Here is a 12,752-nt window from a genome sequence, read left to right as displayed (position 1 = left end):
ATGTGTCCACATTCTATTGATTTGTGCTTACTGGTGAAAGTGCAATACCTGAAATGCAAAAGTAAATTTCTCAAATGACAACAAACATTACGATTATAATTTTGCGAATTTTTTTTTTGTCAGTTTAACCATTATACAGAATGACGAAAATGTGACTTAAGATTTCACAGACTAAAACCTGACTAAAATGCTCATACATTTCATTGAATAAACAAAAACAGGACAAGGTTGTCTAAATATGATAACTAAAATGTACATTTGAGTAAGACTAAGACTAAATTAAAAATGGCTGCCAAAATTAATACTGCTGTACGGTTAATTAATAATAATCTTATTGCTAAAATGTCAAGTTTTCATTGACTAAAACTAGACTAAAATACTTCAGGTTTTCTTTGACTAAAATTTTGAGACTTTTAGTCGACTAAAACTTGACTAAAACTAAATAGGATAAGGTTGACTAAATATGATAAAAACTAACAATGACATTTTACCACGGGACTAAGACTAAATTGAAAATAGCTGACGAAATTAACACTAGGTGCTACGTGCTAGTGTGTTACTAAAGGGTTCTGAGTGTTTTAGCTCATTATTATGGGGTTGCTAGGGTGTTCTGGGTGGATACCAGGGTGTTGCTAAGCTGTTCAGAGTGTTTTAGCTCATTGTTATGTGGTTGCTAGGGTGTTTCTTCTTGAAAACCAGGGTGTTAGTAAAGGTGTTCTCTCTGTTTTTAGTACAGTATGTGGTTGTTAGGGAGTTCTGAGTGGGTGGTACTAAGGTGTTCCAGGTATTTCAGTACATTATGTGGTTGTTAGGGTGTTCTAAATGGGTGCTAGGGTGTTACTAAGGTGTTCTGAATGTTTCAGTACATTATGTGGTTGCTAGGGTGTTCTGAGTGGGTGCTAGGGTGTTAGGTGTTCTGGGTTTTTGGATACATTGTGGTTGCTAGGGAGTTCTAAGGTGGTGCTAGGGTGTTGCCAAGATATTCTGAGTGTTTTAGCTCATTTTTATGTGGTTGTTAGGGTGTTCTGGGTGGATGCTAGGGTGTTGCTAAGGTGTTCTTAGTGTTTTTTGCACATTGCGGTGAGGTTGCTAGGGTGTTCTGGGTGGTTGCTAGGGCTTTGTGGTTGTTAGTGAGCTGCTATACGAATGCTACCTGTGTTCAGAGTTGTTGCTAGGGTGTTGCTAAGGTGTTCTGAGTGTTTTAGTAGGCTACAATATGCAATTGCTAGTGTGTTCTGGGGGGTTGTTAAGGCTTTGTGGCTATTGAGTTGCTGTACAAATGCTAGGGTGTTGCTAAGGTGTTTTTTAGCACATTGTTATGCGATTGCTAAGGTGTTCTGACTGAGTAGTTTTTAGTGTGTTGCTATACAGTAGTTGGGGTATTCTAGGGGGTTGTTAGGGCATTCTGGTGTGTGCTGTGGCTTTGGTGGGTTCTAATGAGTTCTGATTATGTTTTAGTGTATTGCTATGCGGTTGCTACGTGGTTACTAAAGTACTCTGAGAACAAGCTAATATTATAATTGTGCAAAGCACCAAAGTCCAAATGCTAATAGAGGAACATGTGAGTATATGTCATGTGGAAATGTCATGGTTTGATATAGAATGCATCCATATGTGACTTAGCCATTAATAACTGAATAATACTCTACTACTGTCTCTTCTTGATAGGTGTCTTTCCTGTGTGAATGGCTCCTTTCCATGCCACTGGTGCAAATACCGACACATCTGCACCCACAATGCCAACGACTGCTCCTTCCAGGAGGGCCGCGTCAACATGTCTGAGGTCAGTCTTTCTAATACAATACATACAATTACACGCAAATCACTTTCTGCTCACAACTCTCCTTTCATTTAATCGGAAATTGCTTTTCATGTTTGCGACCCATCACCAACAAATCCAGGGGTGCATATGCACACATCGGCGGTCATGTCCCATTGTTTTTTTTTTGCGCTGGCTTTGTGTGAGCAGCTGTTCTAAGGAGAGCGGCGCTGGATTAATGCACTTATAAATGGCACTGACTGAATGACTATGCAAATTGTATCGTGTTGTACATTTACAAATGCTACATTTGCATAAAAACCAATATCAATCACATCTCCCCCTTCTTTTCGTATGAGCGCTGGAAGTGCGAGAGGCGGCATTACGTGTGTACTGGGGGTTATGATTACCGACGCACACACGCATCAATCCTCCACATGCCCGTTCTCGACTGCCGAAGTCGTCTCAGGGGAGCATTTGTACCTCAAACCATTTCGAGTCGACCAGGGGGCTGTTCACGCGCTCTGCAGCTGTTAAACAGCGCTTTCTCCATTGAGAGGGGCATTTGGGTGTAATGTACATAAATGTTTACCATTTTGCACACAGCCTTATTGCTGTTCACTCCCAAACACCTTCCTGCTGTGCTGCAGTATCTAATTCCTCAATATTAGTTGATCTTGGCTCAAAACATTTGCATCTTGCACCTGAGTAGTAGCCACTGCCAAACACCATCATTTTTGTTCATGTATGTCTTATTATGTACACTTGATTTATAATAGTAATAATAATAATATTATGTTGTTATTGTTGTTTTAAAAAATAACAGTAATAATGGAAAATAATAATAATATTTATTATTAGTAGTAGTATTTTATTCTCATGGTTTTTATTATGATGTTTCAAGTGAAATAAGTTAATAATAATAATAATAATAATTATTATTATTATGTAGTTCTCATTATTTTTTATCATATTTGTTTTAACTCAAATACATTTAAATTCTTAAAATGTGCCATAGACCTGCCTTTATATTGAGTTTATTCATAGAAGCTTTTGAGGATGCCTTGAAGGAGTAAGACATTTTTACGTTATTTTCTTTTTCTGTTTTGATGATTCATTGTTCAAATTAATATTTATATTGATGTTTGCGTGGATTGTGAATAGTTGTTTAGTGCAATGTGCAGCGAAATGTCTTTAACACTTTATCCTTGATTATATTCATAATATATAAGGGCCTTGATAGCTTTATTGATTTTGTAGAATGGTTACTGCATAATGCGAATATCAAGGACACAATTTTTCATAAAAATTTTATTTTATTAAGCAAATAAATTTTTTTAAGTCGCTCTGGTTAAAAGCATCTGCTACATGAGTAAATACATGAATGTAAATGTAAATTCATTAAGTGTAATCCTTCAGCTGGAAAATAGTCTATCTTTGACAGTTAGTATTACTCCTAGATTATTATGTTATAGATGATTCATTTGGACAGTAGCTAGATGGCATTACGTCATAACCTGACATTGGGCCATGAAGAAGTTGCCATGACGTGTGTAGACACTAGTAAACACTGGAAAAGAAGCTCTTGACATAGAGGTTGGTGGTGTGTGTGGTGTTTATTGGGTGGAGGATGAGGGTGAGACATTGGCAGGGTTTTGTGGGTGAAGGTGTGGAATTGAGGCAGGTAGTGAAGGATAGGTGTGTTTCAGATCTGGTATCTTCAGGTAGCGGCAGTTAATAACCAGTGGTTGAAGTGAGATTTTGGAGATTGCTTTTCATTATTATTGGCAGTGGGGTCTCAAAAGCGAGTGAAGGTGCCTGCCTAGACAACATTTCTGGGAATCATAAGAGCATTCTGGTGATGAGTACGAACCTAAACATTAACACCAGTGCTACATGTTGTCAGTCTACTTTTAGACTGGTTAATAATAGTAATAATAATAATACTTAAATAAACAAATAAATAATTATTTGAAAAATAAAATAATAATAATAAATAAAAATAATACAAATCCTTAAGTAAACAAAATAAATAGTTTGTTAAAACTTATAATAATAATAATAATAATAATAATAATAATATAATTTTATTATAATCCTTTAAATAAATCATTCTTAAAGTGATAATTATTTTTGTGGTCGTATTTGTGAGGAACTGTACAGTATGTGCAGATAAATCTTAATTGATATTAATTTATTTATATATAACAATATTCATGTTAGAAAAGTGATTCAAAAGCCTATGACTTTAAAAACCTATAAATAAATAAAATGTATTAATAATAACAATAATAATAAATAATAAAAATAAATACTACTAATCTTAATTAAAAATTATATGTAACAATATTTAATCTAGAAAAGTGAACAAAGAAAGAAACAAATGCATTATTAATAATAATAATAATAATAAATTATGTTTATTTTACTTTCTTTAAATGAGTTACAGGCAGGCTTTTTAATCACTTTTCTAGTGTGAATTCTGGGTTATATAATTTTTAATTAATATTTGTCCGTAAAAACAGTTTCCACAAATACGACCGCAAATACAGTTCCCTCAGTCCCTTTCAGAATCACTTTATCTCTGCCATTATTAAAGCTCAGTCTCCAAACAACCTTACCTTAAAAAGTAGCCAAACATCCTCTCAGAGACATGAAAGATAAACCATGCAGTCACGGAGCGTAATGAGTCACATTTGCAAATCAAATGTATATAAATCAACATTTGCCTGACAGCGGATAAACATAGGAACACATTAAATCTGACCAGGCGGAAAATTGCTTCAGTAAGCCACACTTGAGGAATCTACAAGGAGAAATAAACAAACATACATATAAACAAACAAATAAATAGCGCCGCTAACACATTTGTTCCAGCATTTGTTATTTGTGAGCCCAGCTGTCGGCCAGTAGCTTATTTAGTCACACCTGGACAGCGGTTTTGCCCTTTGCTAGTGCCAAAAGTGCCCGACCATTTCACAGATCCGCACCAAAGGTCGTGCAGAGCCGGAATATTGAAATGTGTCCTGCGTTCAGCATCGCTTTTGGATTAATAGTGAAGTCGGTGTACATCTCGCTGTTTTCTGTTTCCAGCCTACACAGCATGTGCTGTCATGCAGACACGCTCAAAATGTGCCAACACTGATTGCCCGTAAATGGACCAGAGAGACTGAATGAAAGCCGCTGACCCACCTTGGGAGCCCAAACATTGCCGTAGTCACTTTCATTCAACCCAATTGAGATATAGCCGCCCAGTGCATAAGCGTAATGAATGGAGTTTGTTTTAAGGATGATGAAACTGGTGTTACGGCTGCGTTCTCCCGCTCATTTGAGACTCATTAGTGTGCGTCTCAGATGAGACAAATGGGGGTTTTGATAAATAAGTCATAGGGTGGTATATCGCAAAGGAACTGCTCGATGCACCCGTGGGATCCGTGTGATTCAGTAATGCTTTGCCTTGCGTTTGCTCTTATAAACAAAGACATGTCACCCATGATAATAGCAGAAAAAGCAAAGGATTGTGGGGGTGTTTGTCCTCACCCTGGTGCATATGTGGTTGTAGTGTAAATAGGACAGTATATAGCTTTCATAATTCATACAGAGCTGTTAGCATTAAAAGCTTTCTGCTCAAAGCTTATTGTACCTACATTGTTGTTTGGTAATAAAACGACATGCACTGCTTCCTGCAAACATTTTATCCATAGCCTTTCAAAAGCTTTTCGGGGTGGTACGAGTACATAAGATGTAATATAGTTGTCAGCTGGAAGATAATTCAAAGAAAGCCTACACAGACACCAAAAACAAGTCGTTCTTTTGTCTTCTTGAAAGAAGGGTATGTTCTCCGGCTTTCACAGCTTCAATTATAAGCAGTATAACTAATATGCTGCCGCCGAATATGGAAGCTGCACAGTTGAGTTGATCAGAGACTTTTTCTTATCAGGACATCCATCGTGTTTATACTTTCTTCCTTTTTGCTTTGAGAGACTTAATTAAAAATGAGAATACATTTATATTTCACTTTTAGTTTGTCACCGGAGCCCGTAATTTCATTTTTAGATCCGTCATAATGCCTGTGTTTGGTTCATAAAGCTTTAAAGGGATTTCAAACTGTTAAAATGATAGAAATTGAGACTTATGAGTGTGCACTGAAAAGTAATTGATTTGTTAATTTTTGTAAAAGTAACTGGTTGAATAACATCTTTAACCAGCTGTCTTGTCGAGTCACAGTTTACCCCATCTCTATATTTGTAATATAAATATATCGTTTCAAAGTTTCCTGTCATATAAAGCTTATTTAAAACAAAGCACATATCTATCTATCTATCTATCTGTCTGTCTGTCTGTCTGTCTGTCTGTCTGTCTGTCTGTCTGTCTGTCTGTCTGTCTGTCTGTCTGTCTGTCTGTCTGTCTGTCTGTCTGTCTGTCTGTCTGTCTGTCTGTCTGTCTGTCTGTCTGTCTGTCTGTCTGTCTGTCTGTCTGTCTGTCTGTCTGTCTGTCTGTCTGTCTGTCTGTCTGTCTGTCTGTCTGTCTGTCTGTCTGTCTGTCTGTCAATTTTTATGATGTAGTATGTTTAGGATTTCTGCATTGACATTATTTCCATGACAACTATGCACATTTCATATTACTGTAAAACCTCATAAACCTCATTCTCATTACTGTAACACTGACATTACTGAATATAAATAAAGCTTAAATAAGCTTTATTTACTTTATGTACAGTATAATTTATTTTAAATATGTTTGTATTATTATTGTATTATTATATTATATACATTATTATAAATATATAATTTTAAAATATTTTTTACTACTCTTGATTTTAGGGTGAAATGTGACCTGGACGTGTCGGATCTCACTGTTTAGATGAGAAATGACCAAGGCGTCCTACATTTTCTTCATGTCTAAACATAGCGCCATGTTCCATTTTGCAAAATCGTACTTTTCTGTTATGTAGGACGTGATGCTTTTGTGTCAGACCTTGATTTAATCTTCAATCTGTATGCATGACTATTATAGAGCATGCATAATTTGAATAGAATACATAAACATTGAATTAGTTTCTTAATGTGTCGGCCATATATTCCTCACTGACCTTTAGCACTAAACTGAATTGCATTTGCACAGGTTCGATCTGGTCTTTGTTTCCAATTGCTTGTGGAGAGCAGCGTCCACTTCTGCCTTCCAAACTCCATCCAGCTCTGATTTACCGTCTGTCCCGTTCGACTGTCAGGTGTTTCTTCATCCTTCGCTCTCTCTATCTCTTTCTCTCTCACTTACTCACTCACTCTTTCAAATCTCTGCCCAGCTCCCACAAACACTATGCAAATTCCCGTCTCCCATGCCTGTTATCCCTGGCACTGCCGGTGACGGCGCTGCACTACAAACAGCCGAAGATGGAGCACTGAGAAGCCGGTCTCTGGATCAGTATTCCAGCGGCCGTGCCAAGAACGCATGCCTCACCTCGTGTCATTTCAGTTCCTCCAGTGACTCCATATCAAATGCTACCTTCATCCTACCCAACGCCTCATCCTCTCGGGATAACAACGATGAGGGTTCATTGTAATTAATCAATTAATCAGAAAGGCAATTAACAGAAACGGGGACCCCGCCACGCACCCTCACCTTTGTTGTTTGATGCCGGTCCATCCCGCTGTGTTGCGAGTAGAGCTCAAAGCCCCTCAGTTCCCGTTCTCTCTGGCACTGGGCCTCTCGGAGGGATCTAAAGCTGCCACTGATCTGTGGCTTTAATTATTCAAGTGTATTAAATCTTAATTTCCAGATGCCTCAGCGTCTGTCTGCCTAATGGAGGCCGAAGATGAATTTTACATTCAGGAGTCAAGGAGATGGCGCGAGCACTCGCAACATCTTGGGTGGTGCTCAAGAATACGGGGCCAGGACCGGGTTTCTCATGCTGTTTTAACTCAGTCCAGTGACCATATACTGTATTTTACTGTATTGTTTTACTGTATTTGCTCAGAATTCAAAAGCCTTACGCAATAAGTTCAGTATTCATTAGCAAAAATCAACAGGTAGCAATTAGTGATGGATCTTGACTTGTCATCCAACAAGCGACCTAATTTATACAGATTACTAACATATAAATGGTTTTGTTATCTTGAACATTTTTGCTAAACGTGTGCTTTAGCTGTTAGCATGTTTGAATTTGAATATATCAGCGAAGTTGCGTCTTTACATTAATTTTCGTACCGTTTTTTATTAAAAAATTTTTTTAAGCATGGTCACTTCATCCATACACATTTAAATGGACATCTTTGACAATTGTGTTGTATTTTGCACTGTTTTTCTCCAAATTAGCGATAGCAGTTAGCACCTAGGATAGGTCACAGTGACCAACTCATCCAATCAGTGTACCAGTCATCCAGTAATAACTAATTTTTGTTTGTTTGTTAATTTTAGCAGTGTTTGCATATTATCATCATACTGAAAGCATGTTGTACTGTAGCTGTTAGCATGTTTGCATGGTAAAATCATCTCAAAAGGTGCGTCTTTAAATTATTTTCCTTTAAAACAGTGTCTCTTCATCCACACATTCCTATTTGTTCGACAGCCAATCTAGTTTATGTATATTTTTATTGATATATTACTAATATTTGTTAACCTTTATATTTTTGGCAGTGATGCTTTGATTACTAAAATTACTAAAATCATGTTGAGCTATTAGCATGTTTGCATGGTAAAATGAAGTTGTGTCTGTAAATCAGTTTTCTTTAAAGCATCATTGCTTCGTCCATGTATATTCAGATCCCTGATGCCTGTTTTTCCTTTTTCAATTATCAATAGCAGTTATCAATTCTCATAATAGTGGCGTTTCAGTTAGCCTGTTGAAAGCATGTTGTGCTTTAGCTGTTGCACAGTAAAATCATCGCAAAGAAGTTGCATTTTAAAATGAATTTCATTTAAGCATACATTCAAGATCCATTCAAGCATTGCATTTTAAGACTGTGACAACTTCAATATTTTTTCCCAAAAATAGCATATATATAGCATCTCAATATCTAAATGCCCTCTAAGAAGTGTGTTCAGTCCAAGGCAGGTGAACCCAAAGCTAGCCTATTCTTTAAAACGGATTAGTCCTTCAAAACGCCCACCCACTAGTCAATTTTGAAGTGGTGTATTTTCCCTAGTAGCCATATGGAAATGTCTTATATAATTGATATCACTGAGTATCTGGTCTCCAGGTTTGCTAACACATCTTGGTTTGTGTTACGCCACATCTTGCTAAGTTTTGAGTGGCGCTCTATTTTCGAGCCCCATGTGGGCGGACACTCTAAAGCCCTTTTAGACTTCAAAGTCCCTTTCATTCGACAACAGGCTCCTCTTAGAGTGGATAGATCCACGAGTTGTTTCCCCCTCACCGTTTGGCCCTTACTAGTCAACGAGCTCCAGACTGCCTAATTAGATGGCAGCACAGTTCCTCATCTGTTACCCTGATAAGACTTGCCAAAATATGTAATTAAAAACGCTACTAGGATTTAGAGAATTTAGGTGATGCTGCCCTCGAATTGTTGATAGTAATTGGTTAAACATAATAACAGGCTTGTCAAGTCGTTTAACAACTCAGTCAGTAGTGATACTGCGTAAAAGACCTGCTATAGCGGTGCTGTTCTTCCTACTATCCTAGCAATAGCTTTGATGAAGTACTGTAAGTAACCTCAGAACGATGGTAAGATCATTAGCACCACATTCAATAGCATAACACTTTTAAGTGTTGCAATAAAAATAAAACCTTTCATTTTTTTGTAATTAATTTTAATAAAGCTGTAATAAAGTAAAATATAATATTAGATGAAAATCAAAAAAAAAAGTGCAACTAAAAAACTGAAATATAAAGCTAAAATGTTTTATATATATTTTTATGACATTATTATTATTATTATTAAAGCAAATAATAAAAATATAAATGATAAGAAATTAAATATATAAATTGTAATAAAAATGACAAACACATAACAAAATGACTAAAACTTAAACTAAAATTAAAATGAAAACTGAAAAAAAATAAAACCAAATTTAAACTATTAATAAATACTATAATAGTATGTAACTAATACTAAAATAAAGCGTCTGTATTTATATCACTTTCAAAAAAGTACTATGGTGCTACCATGTTTTTTTGTACCCGTAGCATGGTATTATTGGAAGCAACCTGGAATACAATGTAAATACTGTGGTACAGTTCAGTACCATGGTACAGTTCAATGTACCATAGTAACACCATCACTGTACCATGGTATCACCGCAGTATTTTTCTTATTTTTTTAATAGATGGTACTCTAATGTACTTCCAAGAATACTATGGTAGTAGCATGGTACTATGCCTAAAAACACTTTTTGGTACATTTGTGCTACATTTGCAAAGAAGTGCCTGTGACAGTACCATGTTACTGAATTAATTAATTATATTACATACCATCTACTTCTGTTTATCTCATAGAATACCATAGTATTATCGTGATGCTTTTTTGTAAGTGTAGAACATTCATCCTAAATGGTTCGTACACAAAATCTATGCGATTCCAATACGATTTAAATCCATTTCCAACTTGCAAGCGAGGGAATGTGCATGATCCACAGAAGTGGGCTGCATTTGCTGTGTTTGCAGTGTGGGCTTTACTTTGCTCAACGCTCCATGAGCACCGTCTCTGCATCGCCCCACAGCTTCTTTAGACTGAGAGAGAGAAGTAGAGAATGTGAGAGAACGAGAAAGAAAAGAGCAGCAGATATCATGTTTTGCTTGCAGGAGCATTGCTAGAGGCAGCAATTGAGCAAACCAAACAGCAGACTAGCAGAGCAGTGCTGCCAGCTACCAGAGCCAAAAAACAGCCCTCCTCTTTCCCTCCGCACGGATTCCCAACAATCCTATACTACACACTGCACACAGCATCTCTCGCTGTGAGACCCAACTTCAGCTTCTGAGGAGGGCCGATTTTAAATGTTATTCAAATTAATTACATGATATGCAGATTAATTAATTGAATTAATCATATATATTTCAATATTTGCTCAGAAAAGCCCCCAAATGAAGACCGTATTCATGTGAGAGACGGGTGAATCATTGAATAGACGTCATAAGAAATATCTTTGGAAGCTGTTTGTATTATTTTTCTAGCTAATGGACTGTTCACACAGGATGCTTTCTTGCATTCTGTCTGCATTTTTTTATTATTATCATTGGTCTGTTTACATGCAGACTAACATCTTTTGCTGTTGTGTCGATTCTTGTAGCATGAGGATTGGTTTGAAAATGTTGTAAGTTTTGAAAAACACATTGCAAGACTTGTGTCCTGTAGCATTCTCTTGTCCCCCATCTATTTTTATGTCAAAATGTATGTAATGTCAAAAAAAGAAAGAAAGAAAGAAAATTGATTGCTATTATTAATCCATTGATTTTTCTTTGTATTCACTTTAACTAGATGTTTTTAATTCATATTTTGAATTTAATTTACAACAGTGTTTTAGTCACATCATGGTTGATCTGACTGAAAAATACCTCAATACTTAATTAGCAAGATATTTATATACTTAAGTATATTTTATCATATACTTCAATATTTTATTTTATTATTATTATAATATTTTTTTTATCCTTTGGTTATGAACCAAGACTTGGCTAATTCCCACAGATATGCTAAATAACCATATCCTGGAATGTTCTGACATTCCATGCATGCATTTATATTGCAGTGTAGTACAGTGCTAAATATTGCACCAGAAACTGCAGCACATTTTATTTCATTCATTCATTTTTAGTTAAACCATAGTTGATCTGATTTATAAATACTTCACATTTTATTTTATTTTATCATCATATACTTCATCATTTTATTTTATTATTATTATTACTATTATTATTTATTTTATTTATTTATTTATTTATTTATCCTTTGGTTACGAACCAAGACTTGGCTAATTCTTGGAATTTTCTGGCATTCTATGCATGCATTTATAATGCAGTATAGTACGGTGTTAAATATTGCACCAGAAGCCGCAGTGGAATGCTTCAGCATCAGTCAGATGGGTTCGGAGTTTTCTAACTTGTGAGTTTGCTGCAAACTCATTCCCACTATGTGATTCTGCACTGTGGGGGCGCACACCGCATGATAACCTGGATTCCCGGCCGCAGTCATTTCAAAGCAAATAAAGGCATGTAAAAGGGAGAAAACGTGAAACACTTTAAAGGAATCCCTGCGGTACACCATTATTCCGTTGTGCTCAGCAAGTGTGCCATCTGATCTGCTCTTGCAACCCTGTTTTGACACCTGTCAGGGTACTTAATAAAATAGTTTCCCATGTTTGCTCTTTTTTTCCATTTTGCTTTAGCGCTTGTGTTTTCTTACAGTCTTATTACTCTTACAAAAAGTATAATTTGCGGTACCAAGGTACAGTAATGATATCTGATGGAAATACTATACTTTGAGATGTACCATGGTATTAACATGGTACTATGTCCAAAAAAAGCATACCATGGTACTTTTTTGTAAGTATCTCTCTTTCTCCACACTGTAAGTTCAGAATACTCAACATTTTTGTGGACCTAAAAAAAAAACTTTAATTAAGCAACTCAAATTTTTTAAGTTAACATTAATTATAAATAACAATTAAGTCAAACTAAAAAGCGTACATTTTTTTTGCTTAATGTTTAAGTGCAGTGTACTAAAAATTATTGTTTATCATACGTAATGTTTTTCATTTACCAATTATTTTGATGCAGTGGTGCTTTATTAAATACAAATACTAACTCAAAACATACACTTATGCATAAAAAAACACACGTACAACTGTGGCTATACAATTGAGGATTTTTTTATTCAGCCTTTTGAACTGTGAACCGCATGAACTGTGTATTTCTGAATGTCAAACACTGGAAGATCATCTCATCACAACTGCAGTGCTTGCAGGACTTGTAGTGGTTTCGTTGTCCATGATAACAAAATCAGCAGGAGAGGTGTTTGTGTCCGTGATGTCTGGCTCG

At 35.9% G+C, this 12,752-nt stretch overlaps 1 pseudogene; it reads left to right on the top strand.

Moving 5' to 3' along the window:
• Positions 1-12,752, top strand: part of LOC107707032 (plexin-A1-like) — a 239,176-nt pseudogene that overhangs the window by 142,385 nt on the left and 84,039 nt on the right.

The sequence above is a fragment of the Sinocyclocheilus rhinocerous genome, unplaced genomic scaffold (genome assembly GCF_001515625.1).
Source record: "Sinocyclocheilus rhinocerous isolate Xijiao unplaced genomic scaffold, SAMN03320098_v1.1 scaffold714, whole genome shotgun sequence".
Taxonomy (NCBI): domain Eukaryota; kingdom Metazoa; phylum Chordata; class Actinopteri; order Cypriniformes; family Cyprinidae; genus Sinocyclocheilus; species Sinocyclocheilus rhinocerous.
The sequence above is the reverse complement of the archived record's forward strand: the minus strand, read 5'-3'. Positions and strand labels throughout refer to the sequence as shown.